This window comes from Phalacrocorax carbo, chromosome 16 (genome assembly GCF_963921805.1).
Source record: "Phalacrocorax carbo chromosome 16, bPhaCar2.1, whole genome shotgun sequence".
Taxonomy (NCBI): domain Eukaryota; kingdom Metazoa; phylum Chordata; class Aves; order Suliformes; family Phalacrocoracidae; genus Phalacrocorax; species Phalacrocorax carbo.
In genome coordinates this window covers 10964476-10987769 of record NC_087528.1, presented here as the reverse complement: position 1 = coordinate 10987769, position 23294 = coordinate 10964476, and the positions used below count along the sequence as shown (strand labels likewise).

Here is a 23294-nt window from a genome sequence, read left to right as displayed (position 1 = left end):
TAGCCGCTGGGGACTCCTCTGCGCCAACCGAGCCTTTCCCATGTCTCGGGATGAATACAGGAGACCGTATCCCCAGAGACACAGCCAGCAAAACAAAGAGGCAGTATGGAAACTACAGCCGGAATGAAGGCAGCGATTTTGCCCAGATCATGCAGAACGGCTGGGGCAAAGCCCGGGGGAGAAGAGAGGTCTGCCTCTTTTCTTTCGCCATGCCTTAAGACCTCCCGGCCTCCCCCCTGGAGGAGAAGGGGAGAAAGGAGCCCAGATTACTGAAGAACTCCCCTAGCTCCAGCCTCCTCTGTTCAAATTTATATATTCCACTACAGGTGACATCATGATTGCTGGAGTCTGACAGGTGATGCTGTAAAATGCATGAAACCATAAAAATTTCAACAGCAGCAAGCTCCATTGCCGCTACATCTGACAGCACTTAGCTGCCCAGCTAACACAAATATTATAAAAGCACTCGGGAAAGAAATCCAACCTGCCTGACCTCAGTTTTGGACTAATAAACAGTACAGCATGACCAGATTTCACCCACATATAATAAACAGACAGCTTTTAAAGAAACCAAAGCAGGGTGTTGGTAGGTGCAAAGGACTAAGGGAAGAGATGAGTTAAAAGCGGGCAAAGTCATTGCTGAGCACAGAGGGCTCGGCTCCCAGCCCACGCTGCTTTCTGCCACCCATCTCCCTACCAGGAGGGGATCTGTCTCAGGAACTGCGTAACTATAGCTGCAAAATGCTCACTGGTGTCACACAGCCAGACCGGGGTGGGTAATTGCCTAAACCGTGTCAGAGCACCCAATGCTCATTTCTGCCCTCTCCACAGGGAAAGAGTGAGTAATCTTGTCTCCAAAAGTTGGGCAGTAAGTGAATCCAAGAGAATTATTACCCCTTCTTTCACCACCCTCAGCACTAAATTTTAAAAGGCCAAGGATCTGCTTTCTGTTTCTTTCTGCTGTGAGGTCCCTCTGGTCTCCCTGGAGGAGGAGAGCACCGTGCCTCGGCTCCGTGCAGAGCTCTCTCGAGGCGAAGGATGACGCCCACATGGGCAACAGCCCCCAAAACCACTGAGGTGAGTCAGGCAGACAGAGGCCGATGGCCCCAGCAAGGGCAGGGATTTTCAAACCTGACACGCCGAAACAGATCTTCAGCTTCTCCAAGGGGAACTGGTTCCCATGGGCTATTTTCAGATTAGTCAGATGGGCAGAAGGATCTCATCACCTTCCAACTGACCATCCCCAAAGCTTTCCAAGCAGAGGCGGGGACCCTTGGGGACCAACACTGGCTATTCTTAATCACCTCTCAGAGACCCTCCGGATAACCCACAGGGTCCAACTTCCAAGCCACCCCGTACCCGTGCGCCAGGCACCCCCCACCCCTGCCCAAGGCAGCTCAGCCCAGTGACTGTCCCAGCACCCACCAGGGCCACCGGACTCTGTGCCCAGTAAGCAATGGGGCACCCAACCCATCTGGCATCTGTGCCAAAAAGCGCACCTGGAATCGGATTTGCTGTTAGATCGCAGCGACAGTCTGTTGAGACAGGCAAGCAGCAGAAGTTACTATAAATACATATATAGCTCCATTAAATCCCCCTTTATTCAAATGATTGGAGAGCTGTCTTTGAGCTCGCTTGCTCTCACGGCTGCATACACAAGAGGGGGAGTGAGTCGAGCAGGAGGCACCAATGGGGCCGCCCTGCTCCAGAGCTGTGTTACCAGGCAAAAACATCCCCATCAAAACCACATCATTATCCACACGGCTTCAGTAATTGGCAACGATGGTCAACCTCCTAAGTATGGCTTTAGATAGTAAAGACAGATGTGTTTGAATGTCATTTTTTCAACCAAAGATAATACTTTATTGCAAAATTCTATATAGTATTTTTAATCAGATTTTTACAAGCACTTCAACAGAAAGTATATGATCATTTTTTCCACAAAATCATCACTGTTTTTTCACCATTACAGATCTCCTTTTTCTATAGAACTAACCAGTGACAGATCCAGCAGATTTGTCAAACAATTTTTAGTTACTGCAAAAACATGCATAATGAAAAAAATGAGAAGTGCATTCACTGGACCGAGTTTAAATCTTTTTCACCTAAATGCTTCCCTATTTTGCAGTCAGATTTATCAGAATTGACATCAACTGATGGAAATGTGATGGCTACAAGCAGTGATTAAAAGCACCTGATGCAAACCATCACAGGACAGCAATTCCTCAGCGAGGAACACCAGCTCTTACCACACTGGGGAACAGGACAAATTGCTCCCAGGTCGGACTTCATCTTTCCTGCTCCAGTTCTTCAAAGCCTCCAGTTCAGCAGCCACGTCCAGCTACAAAGTCATGTATTTTTACAAACACAAGCGGACATTGCAATGATTTAAGTGTGGTCTTTGCAGTCACCTTCATGCAGAGCCAGAAAGATATTTAGGCACCTAATTTCCGCTAAAGTAAAGTGGATGTCCTGATGCCCACGGGAAGTTTCCTACTTATTCCCTCCCTGGACCACATCCCACACCTCCCTGCTGCTTCTCCACTGCAAAATGCCGTGGAAAACGCCAACGGGACTTCCCCGATTTGTACCACTCCCAACCTGGGTTGTGCGAGGGCTCAGCTACTCTAATTAAAACAAAGCCATTACCAGGAAATGAGCTCTCCCCGACTCGCACCGGAGAGCAGCTCTGGATTAAATGCTCTCATCTCCTGCTCTGCCAACTTCTCTGGATAATTTCCTGACTAGGACCCCAGCCTAAAGGGCGCAGGAGCAGCTGCCCCGGGCTCCCTATGGACCGCACAGAGCTGCGGGAGTCCCCGTTAATTCGTATCAAGCCAGGAGATGGCACTCCACAACATGCAGAATAACGCCTGGGCTTTGAACGCCCCAAAATCCTCCCTTTTGTGCCTGCCAACCAATTTCTTCCACCCATCAGCATCTACGTGAGCCATCGGCTGTAGCGTGGTTGCACCAGGCCCCCGGGAGGTGACATCCAGCAGCCACCGGCCGCTGCCAGGCAGCGCTGCCCTACGCCCAACGCAGCCCTGAGGCTCTACACCTAGGCAGCACCACCTGGCTCCCAGCGGCTCCGATCTGCGACCTTTGGGACTCTTTAACGCAATCCCCCTCTTTTTTAGGCAATAGGCAAAAAAAGTAATAATAACCAATCATAAAAAAATCAAAATCGTTTACCTTTCAGGAGGCAACTCAGTGCAGGCTATTACGGGGTAATTTGGTACATCATAAAGTTTCCTATTAGAACAGAAAATAGGGCTGCTTGCATGAGCTGCCAATTGGAAATAAAATACTAGTGGGGTCGTGATCATTAGCGCTGCTTTTTCTATTAGGTTTGCTTTCCATCGGGGTGGGAAGAGGAGGGAGATTGAGGTGCAGGTGAAAGCAGGGGAGGACAGGTCTGGGAGACAGGAGAGATGAACAGAAGGCAGCTCTTTATGTTTATGAAGGGTCTCCTCTCGCACCTATTGCGTTGACAGTGCAGAGCCCCACGGGGTGATGGTGGGGGCAGGATGAGTCCCCGGACCACAGCTGGGTGCCCAGCCTCCCGAGGTACACACCACCACGACAACAGCAGAAGCAAGAGCAGCTCATTTGTGCTACTTGGGAACACGGCATATGTTTTGGGGGGGGGGGAAAAAAAGAAAAAAAATACTGAAGTTGAGATAAAAACAGGCCAGAATGAGAGCAAGCTGGCCTGTTACTGCGACCGGCCACTGTTATAAATAAAGGCCCCAAAGTGCTGGCATTCATATACATTTCTCAGCACATTCCCCTTTGCTGTTGGCAATCTTTGACATTGATCTTATGCTTCTCCAGTTACCAATTATATCGAAGTGCATGCAGAGCATCCAGCAAAACCCAGTCTTCTGCCAGCTGCATTACAATTGCCAGAAATAACTTCCCTGGCCTTGTCGGTGCGTGGCACACCAAAACGCAGCCCCACGTCACATTGGTGAAGCGGCGTGACCAAGACTACAGAGGAGAGCAGTGGCAGAGGCAGGAACGATGTCTGTGCTCTGGAGCGTGCACTCCCTAGGATGTCCTGAGCTGCCCTGAAGCTTTCATCCCAGTCCATAGGGACGGTGGCACAGGAGGAAGGCTGAAGCATTTTGCGTCACGAAAGCAGCAACAGAGCTAAAAGCAGCATAGATCATGCTTGTTTTCTGTGAAGGAAGAAAAAAGCCTCATCCCTCTGACAGGAGTTGCGTTATACCGATGCTCACGCTAATGGCATGCTTCCCCGGGTGGCTGCTTGGTGAGATGGAGGGATCAGCTCACCTCCTGCGGCACAGCGACGGATCCCTGTCGCGGAAACCACAGACACCATAAAAGAAAACTGGTCCATGGAGATTAGAGGGCAGCAGCTTCGAGTTTGGGGCACAGAGGCCACGAAGGGCCGCGGAGCCCAGGCCACGAACCAAGAGTAAGGAAGAACAACGCGATCTGTTTGTTAATATTCATCCCACAGTCCCCATAAAAACCCTCACGCCCTCTCGAGAGCTCTATCCTATTGCATTATTCCTCGCAATTTATTAAGACAAATTGTTCCTGCACCACAGTTGGAACGTAACCGAAACCAGCAGCGCTGTCTCCATCTCGTGGGGGAACTGAAACCCAGCCAACGCTGCGCCACTGCTCGCTAAGCCGGCCTGCGGTTCCCCTACCTCCCCGCTTCTTCCCTTGGCTCTTCGGGTGGTTTGTCCCTCAGTCGCTTGCGACGTCCAACTCCCTCCTGCCGCAGCGTTGCGGTCACCCCTGCAATCGCCTCACCTTCACGCTCCGCCGCCGCGGGGACGGTCCCGCAGCAGGGGGAAGCCACCCCACGCCGCACGCGGGAAACCTCTTTCGCCAGCAACAGCAGCACCTGCACGAGGAGCCCTGCTACAGCCGCCCCCACAGGTCTCTTCCAGCCTCGAAAACCCCTAACAGGCCTCACACAACCCTCATGCCTCTTCAGCGAGGAGCACACCTTTACAGCAGAAAGAGGGAGCGGGCAGGCGTGCAGGGGAAGCGGCACAGCTCCCAGTACTCCTGGGGCTGCTGGCCGACTTGGCTTTCATTTGCCTTCACCGCTTAGCGGAAAATAATGAAAGTTGGGTTCCCTGCCAAGGAATAACGTGTCTCAGATGGGCATCACCTCCTCCATCCCCCGGCGCTCTGCAACATGGCATTTTGCAGGAGCATCCTGACACTTCCTACTGCTCAGACATGGGAAACACAAGCCAAGCTCACACCCAGGCACACACTCAGCGTTTCCAGCAAGCAAAGCGCCATGAAAATGAGTTGCACGGTGAGACTTTTGGCAGCTTCCCGGCAGAATAACGTGGAGATTCATTGACAAGGACTTCTGCTGCCCCACAGCCACGCTGCTCCTACCAAATCATGCAAAAATCCACGCCACGCCAACAATCCACACGGCCCAAGGGCTGAAAAGCCCCGGGTTCCCATCACACCTGCTCTCCCTTACCTTTGCAAACCCCATTAGATGATTACAAGAGCAACGTACTGGGACACGTTATGCAAAACCGCTCGTCTTGTGGCCCCCGCAGCCGAAGGGCTTGGCCGCCTGTGCTCCTCCTGCACACACACACAGAGCTCCGCAAGGCAATAGCGGATCCACTCCCCAGATACCAGCTGGATGTGACACTCAGATGGGCCGATCTGCTGGTGCTAAAGCCAGAGAAGCCAGCACAGAGGCTGAGCTCTGAGGTGTTTGATTAAACCGGGTTGGTGAGGGTTTTTCAGGGGTCTGTTGGGGGTGGAAGCGAAAGCTTTATGCAGTGCTGGCGGGTGCTCCTGACAGCGCTGGAGACGACACGGATTTGGCACAGGCTGCAGCAGCGTTCTTCCCTCGCCGTCTGACTTCCAAGCTCCAAAGGCCTTGGGGTGACTGATGAAACTTCACTACATAAAATTTTGGGGTTTATGTTCCGTTTTATCACAACGAGCCTTGAATCTTGTTCCAGGCTGTTCATGTTCATTCTTAACATTTTCCTGAAAGATTTTGCTACCCATCGATTCACCCCCACCCTCGCAGATTTAATAGCCCTGAACAGAGTTATTAGCCAATAGCAGGTACTCCATGATACAACTTTAAGTCATAGTCATCTTTTATGTCCAGGACTCATTCCTTAAACCTTTTCTTTTCCTCCTACCTTGCTTCGATTTTGGCTTTTCTTATTAATTAAATGGCAAGTTTCAATAGCCTAAGATTGAATTATAAGGCTTGTTTAGAGCAAGCAGGATGATCAGAGCAAAGGGTGGAAGCTATACATGTAATATATACATATACTTAAGATACAGAACTTTGCTTCCAGACGTTTGGAACAAATTAAATAGAGGATCAAATTAACTAGTGATTGAATTAAGTGGAAAGCATCTCATTACCTAAAAGACGGAAACATGTGTCATTTTAAAACAGCTAAAAATAAAGCAAGAATGGGTTGAAATGAAAAGCAGGAACCTTGCAAATGTCAGCCAAATTTGGGCTCTGTTGAGCCCTCCAAATGTGAAGGCCGTAAATGAGGTGGGTTTGCTGCATAGCGGGAGCTGCTGGGAAATGATGGGCTTGAAAAACAGATGTTGCAAAACGGAGCTGCTACACATCGCATTTCATGCGTTGGCAATCAAAGAAACACGTGCAGGGTGAACGGGGTCTTACCCACGGACCACAGCTGAGCAGGAAGGGTTCGGGATGCCCAGGACATTGTCTTCGCCCACAGGCAGGCACCCTGGGCTTTGGATCTATTACTTAGTTGAAAATCCAGAGTAACTCTGCTTACTCTGTCAACTGGATGAACAGTTCGCTGTCAGTCAACGTCTTTAATTTGCTCTTCCTGCTCATTGCCCAGAGAGTCATTTCATCAGATTGAATTTCAAGTGTTTCACAAAGAGGACCAAACCTGGTGATACAAATGTATCTTTTTAACCCAAGATTAAGACATCTTGTGTTGCTGTCTTTATTCAGCACCTTTATTCAAGGGCTCACTCTTCTGTTTTCCAGCCACTTAATTGCCCCTGAAATAGATGTGAAAACCAGAGAGAGCACTCAGATCTAGTCTTTTGTTTCACCATGAAAGAACCAAGGTCGTTTCACATGTTTCTCCCCTCCTGTGACATTGATGCTCATCTTCCTTCCTGCTCGTCTGGACCTTACAAATTCCAGTCACTTCTCTTCCTGACACGACGTTTCACTTAGCGATGCATCAGATGGAAACGGTACTGAGCTGCCACGGAGCGCAGGAAATCAATTTTTTCACTCCACCAAACTCCAGTCCCAAACTCAGGATGAGGAATAAGGCCGTAGCCCTTTCCTATCTAACGTCATATTTTTCCCTTTTGTTCCTTTTATATATCATATTTTGACAAATGCAAGTGGAATTTTTCCAAGATAAATAACGTTATCTCTGCAGAACCCTACGGCACCCCATGGCAACTCACTGTTTTTCAATTAAATTTACTGTTCATTGGCAGTTGCTCTGCTTTAATTTTCTGCCATTTGTTTACTGAAGAATGAAAAGCATAACACAAAGCCCTGTGAAAGTCAGACTAAGTTAATTAAATGTGAAACTGGGAAACCCTAACTTTGCCTCTAGAGCAATTTTATCATGAGATCTCCTTAAAAGTGTCACCTTTTGCAGAAATTTATTTAGACGTATGCAACCACTACTAATCAAATGTGCGATCCCTTCCAAACTCTCTCCAAAAGACACTTCACAGTATTTTGCAACTACTGACTGCAGAAACAAGAGTTCACAAGATTCACAAAGCCAGATGAAGAAAATACTTTTCAGTCACAGCAGTATTTTTAGTCTCCTTACATGTTTGAGTTATTTTGGATGAATGCAGGATACCCAAGTACCAGTTTGGAAGCAATGCACGGTATTACCTTCCTTCTACTGTCAAGACAACCTGATTTCATTCCTTAATAGGACCACAGTAGGATCAATCGCAAAGCTGTCAAGTACGTAGGCTTTTATCAGCCATTTCACATGCTAACAGAAATACTCTGATGAGGGTCCGCCGCTTGCTGCACGTCACGTGGATCAAGAAATGACTGCACGATAGATGTCAAAAATTAATCAAGACACACACCTTGGCTGATGACGTTCCTGGAGAATGTGAGAAAAAAACTTTATGCAAGAGCATTCAATATTTGCGTGCCCCTCTCCGCCTGAGCTAGACAGCCCAGATTCATCGCACCTTACAAGCTCCTCTTTCTCTGCGTGGGTGACATAGACCTTGATACCTTCTCAGATATGGACGTCTATGCTGCAAATTGTTGTAGCTGTTCAGGTGCAGTCCCTCCTTACAGTCTCAGCGCAGGGTGTCTAACACAAACACACCGCCCAGACACCTCTGCCAACCACAGAAACACACACCTTCTTCCCACCCATGTACGGAAAATAGGCGAGAAGAATCACCGCTTGGAAGTGCCAATGTCCCACCCCTGTTTGTAACAACAGCCTATACAACTTCCTTAGGTAAGTCACCAGATTTTAGGTTGAAAGCTGCAGGCAACTTATTCCAATCTACGAGTAGAATTTGACACGTCCGAAATAGCTTTCCAGTACTAAGAGATTCCCAGCTTGGAATTTGAAACTCCAAATTTATTTCTAAAGCTGTCAATCGTTCTGAAGGGGAACGCACAATCTTTCCTGAGAGACACAAATTAGACACAACACAAATAATTAAGAGAAGACTATGAAGCTGGATAAAAGTCTCCATTTAGGTATGCAAAAGCTAGGTGGGACAAAACTGAAGCCAAGGCTTCAATATTTTGTTGGGACAAATTGCCCCAAAAGGGAGACGTACCGATTGCACCTCTAAAGGTTTGGCCCAGGTTCTTATTGCAGGAATTAGTAACTCAGACTCCAGCTCGATGGGAAGGAGGTTTGTCCCGGTAGGAGCAACACATAGAGGTCCGGCCAGAGCATATCGCAGGCATCGGAGTGTGTACTTGATCTCTCTGCTACTGGTCTCCAGGGATGCAGAGCATGGTGCCTGAGACGGCAGCACCTTGAGTCAGGTGCAAGTGAAAGGCAGTGTGACGGTGTTGAGGTGAGCTTTACATCTTGTGCAAGGTGAGAGAAGCACAGTGTCAGCAGCTAATAAGTTTATAACGGGGTTTCTTCCTCAAGCCAAATTCAGCCCAGATTTATAACTCCCCCACACCACTCTGAACTTTCCGACACTCCTCCTGAAACATTTCATTATTGCTCAATTACTGTCATGTTCTCTTAAGGACCTGGGAGGGGGGAGAAGGTCTCCATTTGGAGACCAGATGCCATTTCCATAGACAGTCACAAAACCACGCTGCGCAATAAATAATCCGTTCACCCTTCAGAAACAGGCTTTGAGGATATGATAAGTTAAAAAAAAAAAAGTGAAAACCATGACATGTTCTATGTGTAATGGAAACTAACCAGAAACTAAGATGTTAAATTGGTAGCGGGGCACCTTTGGCTTGTAGCGGGGCCAGACTGTCTGTCTGACTTGGAGGTAACGGGAGTAGAAGTCCTCCGCGCACAGCCTCAGCATAGCGCTGATGCTGGTCACACCGAAGGACACCAAACACCAGGGCCGTCAACCCCCCACCAGGAGATGTGCCCAAACCAGACCTGCAGCCACAACGCGCAGCAGCTTGCTCCAGGCACTCGTGGTGGAGCGGCCCCAGAACGGGAACGCTGCACCACGCGGGAGGCTAACGTGACAGCGTGAGCCTGAGCCCGCTCTCCAGGAGACGCCTGCCGTCTGCGCCCAAGCAGGCACGCCGCACCCACCTCCGCCGAGCTCTGGGCACCGAGAAACCAAGTGTTTTCCAGCCCTAAAAGTGGGTTTGACCTTTTGTTCACACGGTCTGGGAAGGCTGGACTTCAGGCATTACAGTTTAGTCAAGCACTGAATGACTTAAACTCAGTACCCTTAACCAGAAGGCACAGGGTTCACAGACGCTGTCAGGCTTAACCCTTCAGATCTGTGACTCGGCTGACGGCTCTCGTGCATTCCCTGGACAGACGCTTCCACAGCACACTATCATCCAAAACGCGCTTTCTGCTTTGATACTTGTAACAAGTCTCTGTTTGTACATATGGAAACCACATTATATATTCCAGATGGAAATTCATACTCTATTTCAGAGAAGGAAACGAGAGCTATTTCATACTAGATGCATAATTTGTTGTGTGAATATGAAATACGTGACTGCCTCACATGTTATGTTGTGAGCTAATCATAAAAATATATAATGAAAAAGGTCCCGTCTGTCTCTAAATCCTATAATCCAACTGTTCTCGGCTAACTCCAGCTCTGCCAGTACCTGGTATACATACAGCAGAGAGTCTTCCGTGCCAGGGCAATACTGAAAACCAGAAAAGCGTGTACAAAGCTGCAGCTAAACTTTCACCTGAGGCAGCGAGGAAGCGTCTCGGAGAGAATCGAGACCTCATGACACCTCTTCAGCTGACTGAAGTCATTCCCCAACTCTTCAAATTGTTCTTGACCTGCCTTTTTATCTGGGCTACCTTATAATTATCTTCTTAACATAATTTCCCCCGCAGTTCCCTGAAGAGCCTTAATGGGATCACTGGGAAAGGTCCAGCTGCACATTAGCAAGCGTGGGGGCAAAGCGCTGTCCCCGAAAGACGATGGGAACATTGCCACTCACGTCGGCGAGGCTGCGATCCCAAAATGGAGCTTGCTGGCTGCAGAGGCAGCTCTGCCACGCTAAGTCAGCAGATCTGTGGTAAACAGCAGTAGGTGGGTCTGACACACTCTGCCTCTTCTGTCATGGTCTCATTTACCTGCAGCCAAATTCCTAAGCCTGACCTTACTGCAGTACCACCAAAGGAGCTCCTCCCCTGCCATCTACGGGACCGTTTATGGAGAATTGCTTCACAGGAAATAGCAATATTTGTCTGTTCCTTTGTACTTAGCTTTCAATGCGTTACTGCAACTGCTTCAGCTTCACAAAATAACACAGACATGACATGGCAGCAGCGGGTGTTACCAAGCCCCCAGGACTGTTAGGACATCTTCTTCTAAAGGCACCAAAAAGAATCCCCAACTCTCAGCTGGCAACTCACTGCAATTTTTCATGCTTTCAGTCTTCCATATTAACAATTTCAGTTTGTTAGGTAGTTTTGCGTCTGGTTTGGACCTAACGACGGGCAAGGGACATAAACGGGATGGCTACAGGCCCTCCGACACTCAACGTCTATCACATGGTTGCCTGGAGTTAGGGGATGCCAGACCTTTTGACAAACACAGTGGCTTCCACTCCTCTCCTTTAACTAGACCCCTTCTCCTGCCTACAGGCACCATAGCTACCCCTTCACCCCCTTCTGCACCATCTGAGATGTTGCCCGGAGGACTTGCACCCCTCTTGGTGCCCCTTGGTCCCGCTCCTGGGGACAGTGGCGAGGTGAAGGAGGACCGTCACTCATGAAGGATGGTGGCACTCCATAGCTGCAGCACTGTATCTCCATGCCCAGGACCCATGGATTTCGATGCCAGATGGTGCAGCTCGCTTTAAGGGGATGTTTTTTTTTTAATCTCAAAGAAACTATTTTCAAACAAGAGCCCTTTTATTGCTATGCCAGTTTCAAGCCACGCTGAAGTTCTTAAACATCTGGGCCTGGGCCGTTGCCTTTTAAATTTAACCAGTCCATCAGCAATTGCATTCCAGTAGTATGAGCTGTGTCTGTCTCTCCTCAGGCCTGCACTCCATTTCCCCTTCAAAATAGGCATTATTTACCATCACTCCCTCATGTCTCTTTTCCTATCTTTCACGTGAAGTCTGGCAGAAATGGTACGGCAGAGGCTCTCCCCCGAGGGCTCCTCCTCAGACCGAGGAAACACACGGAGGGCATTAGCAGGGAATTTGCTAAATATGGCTCTTAGGGGAACACAGGAAGCAGATCTTGTTATTTAGGTGGGCAAAACAAGCATGATTTAAAAAAGAAAAAGGAAGGAAAAAAATGCCGCAACTACCCAGCAATCCCCTGCAGCCCTTACCAAATGAACCTGAATGGAAAATTCCCTCTTGACCCCAGGTTTGGAGACTGAGTGCAACAGTCAGGCACCGACGAGTACGTGATGCCACCAGAAGGTCTGATGTGAGCTGCTTACCCTGCGGCGCTGCAGGCTCCAGGGCTAGAGAGACCTGGAAGAGCTGCCCCAACCTACCAGACACCACATTACACATCAGGGGAGAAAACCACTCCTTCCGGATCTCAAAGGTGAACAGAAGCAGCCAGGGGATACTGAATTTATATAAAGATGGTACAAATAAAGAGTGACCTGATATCTTCCCAAACCCATTGGAGATACCAACAGATTAGGTATGCTTTTCAAGCCCTAGAAATTCTGCTTTGTCCATAAATTTATCCTTCAATAAATTTATCAGACTTCATCTTAAAACAATCCTCCAAACTAATCCAAGGGTATCTCCACACTTTTAATCACAGCAATTCACTAGAATTCCTACTGGCAGGTGCATCTGCGATATTTCTCAGGTTCTTTCCAATTTCCATGGCTCCAAGCTGTAGGTCCAGATTGTTCCCACCAAACAGCAGGCACTTCCCTCAGCTCTCTCTTCATCCAGAGACAGAGGAAAGGCAGCTACCAAAGCAGTGAGAGCACTAAAATCCAGATCATCCTCCAGCCATTCCTCTCTTGCTCTGCTGCTGAGGGCAATGACGCTCTAGATGCCACAGCTAAGTCCTCAAGTTTAATGGGATGAATCTTTGCCATCCTACAAGTTTAACCCACTTACAGGATCACACAAAAGCAGCTGCCTGGATTAAGATAACTGGTGTCTGGAAGCCATTTAATTAAGCAGTGCAGATCACTGTAACCTAACCTCCTCTTCTTGACATGTATCACCCCATCACCTTTGTCCAACCTGTATTTTACCAGCACTTAGACCATCCCTTTAGAGGGTTCCAAATTAACAGTTACTTCAAGGCTTGATTCGGAGCCTACTGCAGTCAATTAAAGACCTAGGTACATTTTAACAGGTTTTAGATCTGACCCTTTAGAAGCTTTTTTTTAGTTACAAGCCACGTAAGTGTTTTAATCAAGAGGTCAGGCACTAATGAATTAAAAATTACCCTGTGCCTTGGCCAGCCAGACCACATGGATGTGTTTCTGACAGGATCTGTCTTCCACCATACCAGTGAATGACACTATGAATTTTGTCACCCCTGTTGAGAGGAAGGCATATTAGCAATGATGTTAATTTACACCCCTCACAGCTCCCAGGGATCTCTCCGAGCCCATTGCCTTGCGCTTCCTGTGCCTCCTCGCCTGGAAATCTCCCCGCACCGGGATGTGTCTGCTTCTGCAGCAAAAACGGTGTAAGAAAATACCCAGAACAACGTGTAACATGGAAAGGAAGAGGAAAGGGGTGATGGTGAAGGTGCAGGCCTGGCCTAATGTGTCACACACCTTCGGCAAACTGGTCAGCTCTGGTGTTCAGCTTGCCTTAGTTCTGGTTTTGAGATCCACGAGAGGACAGCTGCTGCCTCCTATGTGTTTTCCGAGTTTCACCCCAGTTGCACCAGTGTTCACCTAGAGCTCGGGTTGCTTTCACCAACAAAGTGAACGAAGCAACAGCGGCGTTTGCTCAGGTGGGCTTTACTTCTGGCTCTGCCACCTCTTCTCTCGACTCGGTTGTAAATCCCTCCTGAGTCATTTTTAACACAAGAGGTAGGGAAAGGGAAAAATCCCTCCGGCTAATGGACTTGGGTTAAAACAGAGCATCTCATTCAAGAGCAGTTGTTTGCCTTGGGAGGCAAACACTGATTTTTACAAACAGCAGACAATGTCCTGGGGATTTTGGGTGACTGCTGCAATGTTTTCTAGCTGGATGGTAAACAGCCAGGTAACCACTGACACCACCTTGATGCAGGGTTTGAGGTTCCTCCACTTTTCCCTGGGGACCATAAGACAAGAACCTGCTAGATAAACAAATGATTTATCATAGCAGGAGTGCCTCATTAAGATTTATTACCAACTGCTTCCAGGAGTCATCCAATATACCAGAATTAACAAGACAGCCCCTCAGATGGAACTGTGCTATCCAAATCCCTTTACACTGACCTGCAGCCCAGAAACGCTACGACAGCCGCAGCAGCTGCCCGACATTAACAGATATCTGCAACTTTTAACAAGAATCAGGCACAGAGCCATTCCAAGCCCCAGCTATAAAACCGATGAACTGAGAGGAATATTGCAAAGAGAAAGAGGGAAAACACAGCATCATGCCATAGCTATTTGATTGTGATTTATGTCCCATTCCACCTTGCCTTATCATAGCTAAGCCTTTCGGGAGAAAAACACTACACACACTGTATAGAAATGGCTTTTGGTCCTGGATATGTAGCTCTGCTGCCTCATATGTCTGGAGCGGGGGCTGCAGACAGCCCTGCCACACAAAACCAACCCTTGCTCCCAACAAGAAAGCGTGTATGCAACTGTCGGATGCACTGATGGCATCCGCTTGGCCACACAGCGCTGCCCACCCTCCCGAAGCATCACTGCGGCCTTGAAACGCGTGTGGTGTAAAACCCTGGCATCGATCCCTTTGAGAGCTTCGCTGCCTTGGCTGCGCTCAGGTCTTCATCAGCAGTCACAAGCGGACTTCAACACGCAGACAGCTGGGAGAGAGAAGGTGATACCTGGCACCAGACCATTTTGCCAGATTTAAGAACCAGACTTTTCACTGTTTTGTTTCAGAGTGATATTTCTGTTTGCTTGTCTAAAAGCCAATCATGTTTTAAAGAAAAATGGTGGAACACACAAGTCAGAAATAATGCCAGAGTGAAGCAAAATACTGGGGTAAAATGAAACAATTCAGTTGTGCCAATATTATTTTGTTTTCCAGGAAAACAAAACAAAACAGGCAACTTTTCTGTTTAGCACATTCACTCTTTCTTTACTTCACGACCTCCGATTTGCCCAGCCACACCACGCATCTGTACTTCCCACACCTATCCCTAACGCACAGGAGAGAGGCTGAATGTGTCTACTTATAGCATCAGACTGAAGTGCTCCGAGTTGTCCTGGCGACAGGTAGCCAGCTCTCTCCATTGAAGGGGTGTAGACCCAGCCCTCTGCACTGCAGTTAAAGTTACTTCAAAAAGGTGCAGAGCCCAGAGCAGCTACTGCCTTTCAGCAGTGAAATGACTGTTTTTGCAGTGAGCTCAGTAACACAAGGGAAAGCTGCCCAGTGTGTGAAAAGATCCAGGACACCATTTTTCGGTTTGTTTTTCCCATCAGTGTGTAATGTTATCCAGCTCACACACGGCTGAACTAGAGCATCCCTTCCAGGAAGATATCCAGGTTCAAGGTGAAGCATCCAAGCTAGACTAAATTTCCTCCTTGCCGTGGTCAGCTGCTCCACTGGGTAATTACCGTGTTGCTCCACAGTTGTCTTATTTCCAACCTAACTTCAACTTCCATCCACTGGATCATCTTATATCTGTTACACATGAGAAATCTTCTGGTGCAGGGAATTACCTACCAAGATCACATTGCCACCAAACTTTCTTTTCAGCAAGCCAGACGGACTGAGCTCTTTAAGCCTACCTCTCATTCCAGACCTCGGCTCACCCCGTTACAGCTGAAGTATCCTCCAACATGCATCTAAGAACAGACCAAAAGCCACCATAGGGTCATAAATTTGTGCTTTACCAGTGAGCATTACCCAGTGAAATTGCCCCAGCTGCAAACACCGACCTCCTAGAAACTGGGTTTGTCAGAAGGGAGGGAATCACGGGCTCCGGAGCGCCTCAAAGGCTTCCATGAGCAGCCAGTTGTGAACATTTCCTGATGTCAACGATCCATCAGTTCGCAAATAGCTGGCAATCTCCGCTTGCTTTGTGGACTTCGAAGTCTGTTCTTTGCCATGGTGCCACGCACCGTCCGAGAGAGTTGTGTGCGGTGTTTGAGCTGGTTTCACTCAAAACGGCACCTGTCCATGGGGAAGACGACAATTCTCCAAACAAACGGCTCGTTCTTTCAGCACTTGCATGGGAGGGGTTTCATCAACAAAGCTCTCTCTGGGTACCACTGATAGCCAGAGCTTCCAGTCAAGGCATGCTGAGGTGAAAGTCCAAGGAATACCATTCCTTCTTGGAGCTGATTCCTCTGCTGTCAAACCGCCATCCAAAGAAAACACATTAAAAATCAATGCCCTTAAAAATGACAAGCCCTGAAAAAAAAATCGCACTCTGCAAACAGACACGGTCAGTCCAAAGCTGTTCGGGAGGCAACCTCCAGCTGCCAGGCTGCCTGTCACAATATTCACCCACAGTTTTTCCCCAGTGAAATATTGCTCTCCTTGCAGGAGCCAGCGGGCTGCTGCTTGTTTGCTCAGGCAGCGCTGCAGAAGCGTGGGGCAGGCTGCGCCTCGCCATATTTGTTCAGCCCAGGGAAAGGCCCATCTAGCCACTGACTCACGCAGTCACTCTGCAGAAAGCACATCCTGACGCAGAGGGAGCTCCGTGTTTCCCCCCAGGCTGTGCTGGTGGTCCCCCGAACCAGGCTTTGCTGCCTCAGCAGCAGCTCTAATTATGGAGCCCAAGGAAGCAGATAAACAAGGAGTTGAATGATTTTGTGAGTGAATTTAGGCCTTGTGATAACAAAGACAGAAAAGCACTGCAGCCAGGCAGGGCATGGGGGAACACTGTAGTTTTTCATCTAGTTTTACTAAGGCAAGCCAGCAGGAGCCTACTGAATCAGCCCTGATGCCGCGCACAGCTGGAGCAGCGAGCAGCCCTCCTCTGCAGAGCTCCAGCGACTCCCCCGCGTCCCCGTCCGGCTCTGCCCACACCCCTGCAACCCCCCGGGACAGCAGCACTGATTCTGGCCCGAGCCCTCTCTGAGCCCCTAACAGAGCCCAGCGCTAAGGGCTACCACTCAAAATACAGCCACGCTCCCAAGACCTGAGCCTTACACGTCAGGCCTCCTACATGCCATCATCCCCTCTACCCAAACCACCTCCCTCCTAACCTACAGCAACCTTCCAGCCCGGTCCTGACCTTCGCATGTGCAGACTGCAAACCACAGCGAAGGTACACGACAGGAGCAGCAGGGATAATTACTGCTTTAAATGGAGAGGCAGTCTAACTGTTAAAAGAAACTATTAAGGGAAATGGGGGATTACCCACCACACAGTCTCTCCAGACCAAGAGTGGAAGAGAGGTTTCAGCCAGAAATGAGTTAGTGGGCTCAGTGGTGAGGTTAATGGACAAAACTTTATAGTCTGCTATTCAGAAGGTCAGGCTAGATACGGCCTTAGACGTTTCCAGCACTCATACGTCCATATCTCTGAACAAATGCATGAGGGAATAATAAAGAGTCTCTTCCAGGCCACTCACAAGCTCACTTACGGGGAAGTTGGGGAAAGTTTATAAAACAGTAGCATTTTCTCCTGTGTTTGACATGGAGGGAAGCCAGTACTGATCTCTATACTCAACACCCTGTATCACATTTCAGTGCTTTTTGGATCAGTTTACGAGCACTGACCTTCCAGTCTCATTCATGCCCCTGCAAAGAACAAAACCGTCCACCAAGTGCATCTTCACTCGCGAGCAATGGCTTGAGCCCAGGATGTCCTCAGCATGATCAAAGGAAATATTGGCAGTGGCGAGAGGGTCTGTTGGTGTGAGCAAATACCTACTCCTTCAGCCAGCGAAGTCCGCGGGGGGCCACACTCCGGGCAGGCAGCAGCAGCTTCACCTGCTCGCTCCGCGCTCGCTCCGCCGCCAGCAGCGGTACAGTTTCTGCCGCGATAACCCCAGGCGCACGATGCTGCAGCTGGTGACTTGCGAAGAATCAACGTCTTCCTGCATCATCGTCTGGGCACTGAGAGCTCCTGTTTCAGCAACATTTCTCCGATGCCTGTGAAGTAATTAGCAATAGCTCTTACCACCGTGCTCCGATGGAAGATGGCCTCGTTAATTACAATACACTGAGTCAGCTTAGCATGCTCAGAGATAATAAAAACACTGTTAGCCCTTCTTCCAAACTAAGCAGCAAACTCGCATTTTACAGACACTCAGACAAAGATCCCACAATAAAAACGCGACACCTTGTGTTTAAATATTTCCATCATGCCTTAGACTATCTGAATCTCTAAATATTTCCTACAAGAATCAGTCTACCCGCTCCTGAACTGCCTGCACCAGACAAAACACTGTGTGGTATTTTAGGGTATCCAGCAGAAATAGCAAGTGTCTCTCATTAAGAGGATAGAACAACCCTGCTTAGACCTTAGCGAAGCACTGGTATCAATACATACCTGCATCACCTTAACAGCATTACCATCATTCACGGCGTGACCTCTCCTGCCCCCACCCAAGGTCGCTGGTACAACACTCGCTCCGTGGAGAAGCCTCCTCTGCTGGCTCATCAACTTCATCTAAATGAATGTGGTTGTTAATATAGACTAATCTACATATTGTTCACGACGTTAATGCCTTTCACTCATGAACCCCACTGTTTCCCAACGCCTCTGCTGTGTAACACAATACATTTACACCCTAAATATACAAGTGAGCCTGTTTAAGCTCTTCACAATATAAGCTACGCCTAACACAGCCCATCCACAGGCCCAGGTTCGTCCTCTCTGACCTTAAACACACGAAAGAACATTATTTAGGAGTGCTATCCCTATTGTTGTTAGAGAAAGGCAGAAGGGTTGGATCACCCTCCAGAAGCATCTCTTTTTCTTTCCTGATCTTTTAGGGAGCCTAGAGAAACTAGGGTTGGGAACCTCCCACGGAAACCACTACATGGTAAGGAGGAGGCTGTAACTTCTTTAAGGGCGAAAAAGTAGATATATTAGAAAAGAAAAAATGTTTCTACTTAACATTCTGAAGATGTTTTGAAATGTTTACAGATTTCCTTCCTGAGTACATTTGTTTCAAAAAGTCATCAGAATTTAATTTTTAAAGAGGGGTTTAAATGGTTTCAGAGCACGCAGCTGAGGCAAAATGAATAAAACTAAACATTTAGGGTATTCTATTTATTCTGCTGAATAATCTTCCTCTTAGTGCGATCACAAAGAAATTAAGAAACATTTTTTAGTTTAACAACCAAAAGTAAAAAAAAAAAATCAATTATTCAGAGTTCTAGTTCTGAGCTCTTTTGAAAAATCTACCTTTTTGATATGCTTGAGATGATTTAAAGATATTAAGAAATATAGCTATGTGCACCAAATTAAAGGGAGCATCAAAATATTAGAGGCAAAATAAAGGCTTTAAAACAAATCTCCATAAAAATCAGTGAAAACATTTGGCAATTATTTATATTTCCAATAAAACAGATGATTTTTCAATTAAAATGGAGATATAATCTTCCTTAAAAGTAATGGAAATGCAAATACACAGTACTAGATAAATTAGGCTGGGAAACCACATATATACAGAAAATAGGTCATGTTGCACTGAGTGGAAGAGGGAGGGAAAAGTGGAAAATTGAAGGCAAAAGGCAAACTGAACTCAAGTTCTTATTTCTCAACATCATCTTTTTAAAAAAAACACCCTTGAAGTTTTCTCTCCACACACTGAATCAACAAGGAAAAGGGCGCTGGGATCTGACCTTCCTTTAATAATACATTGGCAGCTTTTCCTTTGGAGGGAAAAACGTTTTGTAAGAGGAAAGACAAATAATCCCAACTAGATTAATATATTTGTTAACAGAGAAAGCTGAAAAACTAAGTACCGTGAATCAGGACAGACCCTCTGTTTTTATTTTAGCACCTTTTCTTTTATTTTAAAAAAAAAAAGAAATGCATAAAATAATATTTGCAATACCACGGGGTGTTAGGGAAAACAGAGCCTACCCTGAGCTGCCAGGAGGAGCTCAGCCCCGCTGGGCAGCTGAAGAACGAAGCACTGGAGGGGCAGAGACGCAGTGGGGAGAAAACCCACTCTCCCCCTTTCAATCTTGTTTCACTCGTGTCTCGGAGGTCACTGGTTTATTTAACTAACGAAGGGGCATCACCCAGGGCTGCGAGGCTGACCCTGCTCTCAGATATCCCACAGGAGAAGAGTTTCAATGACACCTCCATGGCATTGAAACCATCGTGTGCTGGTCCAAGTCCTGGGTTTCTGGCAGGGATGGGACCCAGCTAAAGCATCTTATCAAGGTTTCAGGTAACCTGGACTGGAGGAGAAAAAATACGAGGGAGGGAAAAGTACAGGCCAAAAATGGGCATTGCTGTGAGATACGCAGGGTATCGCTCACGCAGGGATCGGTCCCTAGGGCAGTGCACGCTGGGGACCCGGCCACGCACAGTTTCTCCATGGGAATAGGGCACATCACTGCTCTGCAAGATAAATCCAGCAACAGTTTGAACAAGGTGACAGTCAGGACTTGCCCTGAGTGTCTGCAACATTAAAAATTCCCACTACACAAGAGAAGCTGGACTATTTCTCAGTAACGGATTCACTTCTCAGAGAGGGCTTTTGCCTCCAGCAAAGTCCATCCTGAAATATGCCCGAAGCGAGAGTAAGAGGAGAATCAAACCCTCCAAGTTCAAGGAAAAAGATTTCACCCCTGACATGAAAGTTATTCTTTCTGAACCAGGCACAAAGTTACACCCTGACCCCAGAAGAGCTAATCTTGCTCTGATCTGGAGGCAGGATCACCCTTGCCTTGCCATCTCTTTTTTCCTAATCTTCTCATCCATTTTGTACCCTTATCTCACGCTTTAAAAACAAACAAAAAAATAATTCCCCAAACAACCAAAATGTAGAAATGAATTTTTCTAAAATTCTTTTTGTGATTACTGTGTAAATAATAATCCACTAAAATGAGTGATACCAATCTCCTTTAATGACTCATTCACCAGATTTCTACCCTTGCCTTTCAGACCTCAGCATCAGAAGTGCAGTGTTTCGTCTTCTACCCATCAATTGATACTTAAATAATGCATAAAACTGTCTTATTAAATGCATGTTGAATATTTATTTGGAAGCTCATCACAAGTTGAAAGATAACCTTCATTTTCAATTCCCTTTGGGATAATCAGCTAATTGGGTATCAGCAGAAGCCCAGCCTCTTCAGTCTGCTGCTAGTCGGCGTTAGAGCCCCTGCTAGCAATGCCTTCAACACGCACCGAGAGGCTCGGGCCCTTGCGCTCCTTTGTCCAACCCGAGCTAACCCACGAGACGGACATGCAAAGAACAGTAACACCAGTGGTCGCAGTCACCCACCACTTCTTCAGTCCCGTTTGTGCTTTAGGTTTGGGCCAGACACAGGCAGGGAAGAGCCAACCTCTTCCTTGAGATAACTGCTTAAACTAGGTCCTGCAGCTGTGACTTCCACATGAAGTCACGAGCTATATGGGACCTCCTGGCAGCAGTTCAGCGAGATCTCAGGCTTGCTTGTTCCCAATGCACTTTGCACTAAAGCATCTTGCGATAAATTCAGTTCTTAGAATTACAGGGTCTGTGATACAGCCTGGACCGTACCTGTCTCCAACCGGCAGAGTTGTCTCTTGTTTGTCACAATGGAGTAGCTGTTAATGAAGGCAGTTAAGTAACCACACCGCAAAGGCAGAAACCAACTCTACTTTCTGTTGAAGAATCCTCTCTCCTCTCTTACAAGCACACTGGCTCGCTTTTGGAGGGCTGCTCCAGACCCCCGGCACGTAACAGCTCAACACTGGAAGGTTGTTGGTAAATTGTCATTTATTCTGCACTGCTGTTTTCTTTTCTTTGCAGAGAAACACAATTAGGGAGAGGGAGGTATATCAACCTGGTAAAAAAAAGTTCGAAAGACTGGTGAAACGAGGGGCCTGCCCAGACACACCTCATTTCTGAGCGCCTTGCATCAAAAGCCCGCTGATGGCACAGGAGCCATCAAACCCTTTTGCGGATGGGCAGTTGCCAGTGTCTGACATGTTCTGCAGTACAAGACCTGACAAATCAACACATGGAAAAAATTTACCCGTGCCCAGAGCTCGTCAGGTCTTTGGCAGCTGCTGCAAATAGCTGCACAGGGAGCAAACAGAAGCACTTGTGTGTAATACTGTCTTTCAGGCTTGTCAAATTCACTTTAAGAGGAAATTCAGTCAAACAACACTTGTACGGCAAACGCCTACTAATTTTCATACATATGATTATTGCAAGCTAACACTGTTTCCCTCCTCCACCCATCGCTGCTCACCCTCAGGAGTGCTCCACCAGTACACGCCGAGGCATCCCGCGGGATAGAGGAGCCGTGCTGCTTGGCATGAACCACTTCTACCTTTGCGCTCGGGAAGTATTTTCCGTCATACCCCTTTTCTCCCCGAACGCCTCCATCAGTTTCAGCTGGATACGTCTTACCTGGGATCAGCAAGGAAATGCAGAAGGAGCTCCAGAACCTCCTAATAAATGTAGCCTCAGATTTTCACCAGCTACAGGTTTCCTCCTGCATAGAGAGCAATAGCGCGTGTGAAAACCCCAGGGCGCATCACCCAGACCTACCAAGGTGGAAAGCACCGCATGGTGTTTCTACGAATCTAAAGTAAAGTGACAAACTGGCTTGCGATTTAAAACTATTTGACAACCAGGTCCTGTAAGAAAGATCTAATCTGTGGCATTTTTGTCCAAATTAAGTCTAATGATAACAAATGAGAGGCTTTATGCACTTCTGGAATGAGACCTGAGCAGCATAAAGAGAGCAGCTGAGGGCTCAGCCTGCCCTGAAATCAAACCTCGTGGCATGATGTTGGAGGAGAAAATCAACACACAGGGTAGCTGACCACAGACACAGCCTGGAAGGCAAAAAGGAGATGTGAAACAGTGCAAAATGGGCACTTTGGGGGCTAATATCTGCTTACTCTAGGCAGGTACCTTAGGAGGTGAGGAACCATATGGAGGGCCGGCCTCTGTCTGCAGAGAGCTGGGGCCCATTCGTTCACCTGGTGGCATCTATGTTTAGGCAGAAGGGTCTCGCCCTGCTGAATGAGAAAAGATCCTCTCAGCCATCATCAGCTAATTCTTACTCTGGTCTCCACATTCAGTTTCACAGCAGGGCTCCCCATCCCAAATTAAAAGGCAGTTTCTTTTGCAGGGCTGCCCAGGGATGAGGTGAAGGGTCCGCACGTGTCCGGCCTCTGGGACCCAAAACCGGAGCGATTCACGTGAGGGGAGAGGAGCTGCCTCTCTCCGCCCAGCAGCTCTTCCCTCCTCCCAGCCACAAGGACACCAGCATCCAGCGAGATAGATAAACCATGCCACGTACCAAAGGTCCCTTCTTGCCTCTCTGCATGG

The 23294-nt window shown here is 47.8% G+C and overlaps 1 long non-coding RNA gene across 9 annotated transcripts in view; it reads right to left on the bottom strand.

Annotated features, from left to right (window-relative positions):
• LOC135315915 (uncharacterized) overlaps positions 1-23294 on the bottom strand; it is an 87389-nt gene that overhangs the window by 40185 nt on the left and 23910 nt on the right. For 7 of the 9 annotated variants that reach the window (XR_010375401.1, XR_010375399.1, XR_010375400.1 and 4 more), the window contains 2 exons: positions 19874-22449; positions 17708-17928 (listed from right to left, as the gene is read on the bottom strand). This is a non-coding gene — a long non-coding RNA (uncharacterized LOC135315915). The remainder of the gene's footprint in view (positions 1-17707; positions 17929-19873; positions 22450-23294) is intronic. The other 2 variants (XR_010375402.1, XR_010375404.1) reach the window with 2 other exon arrangements.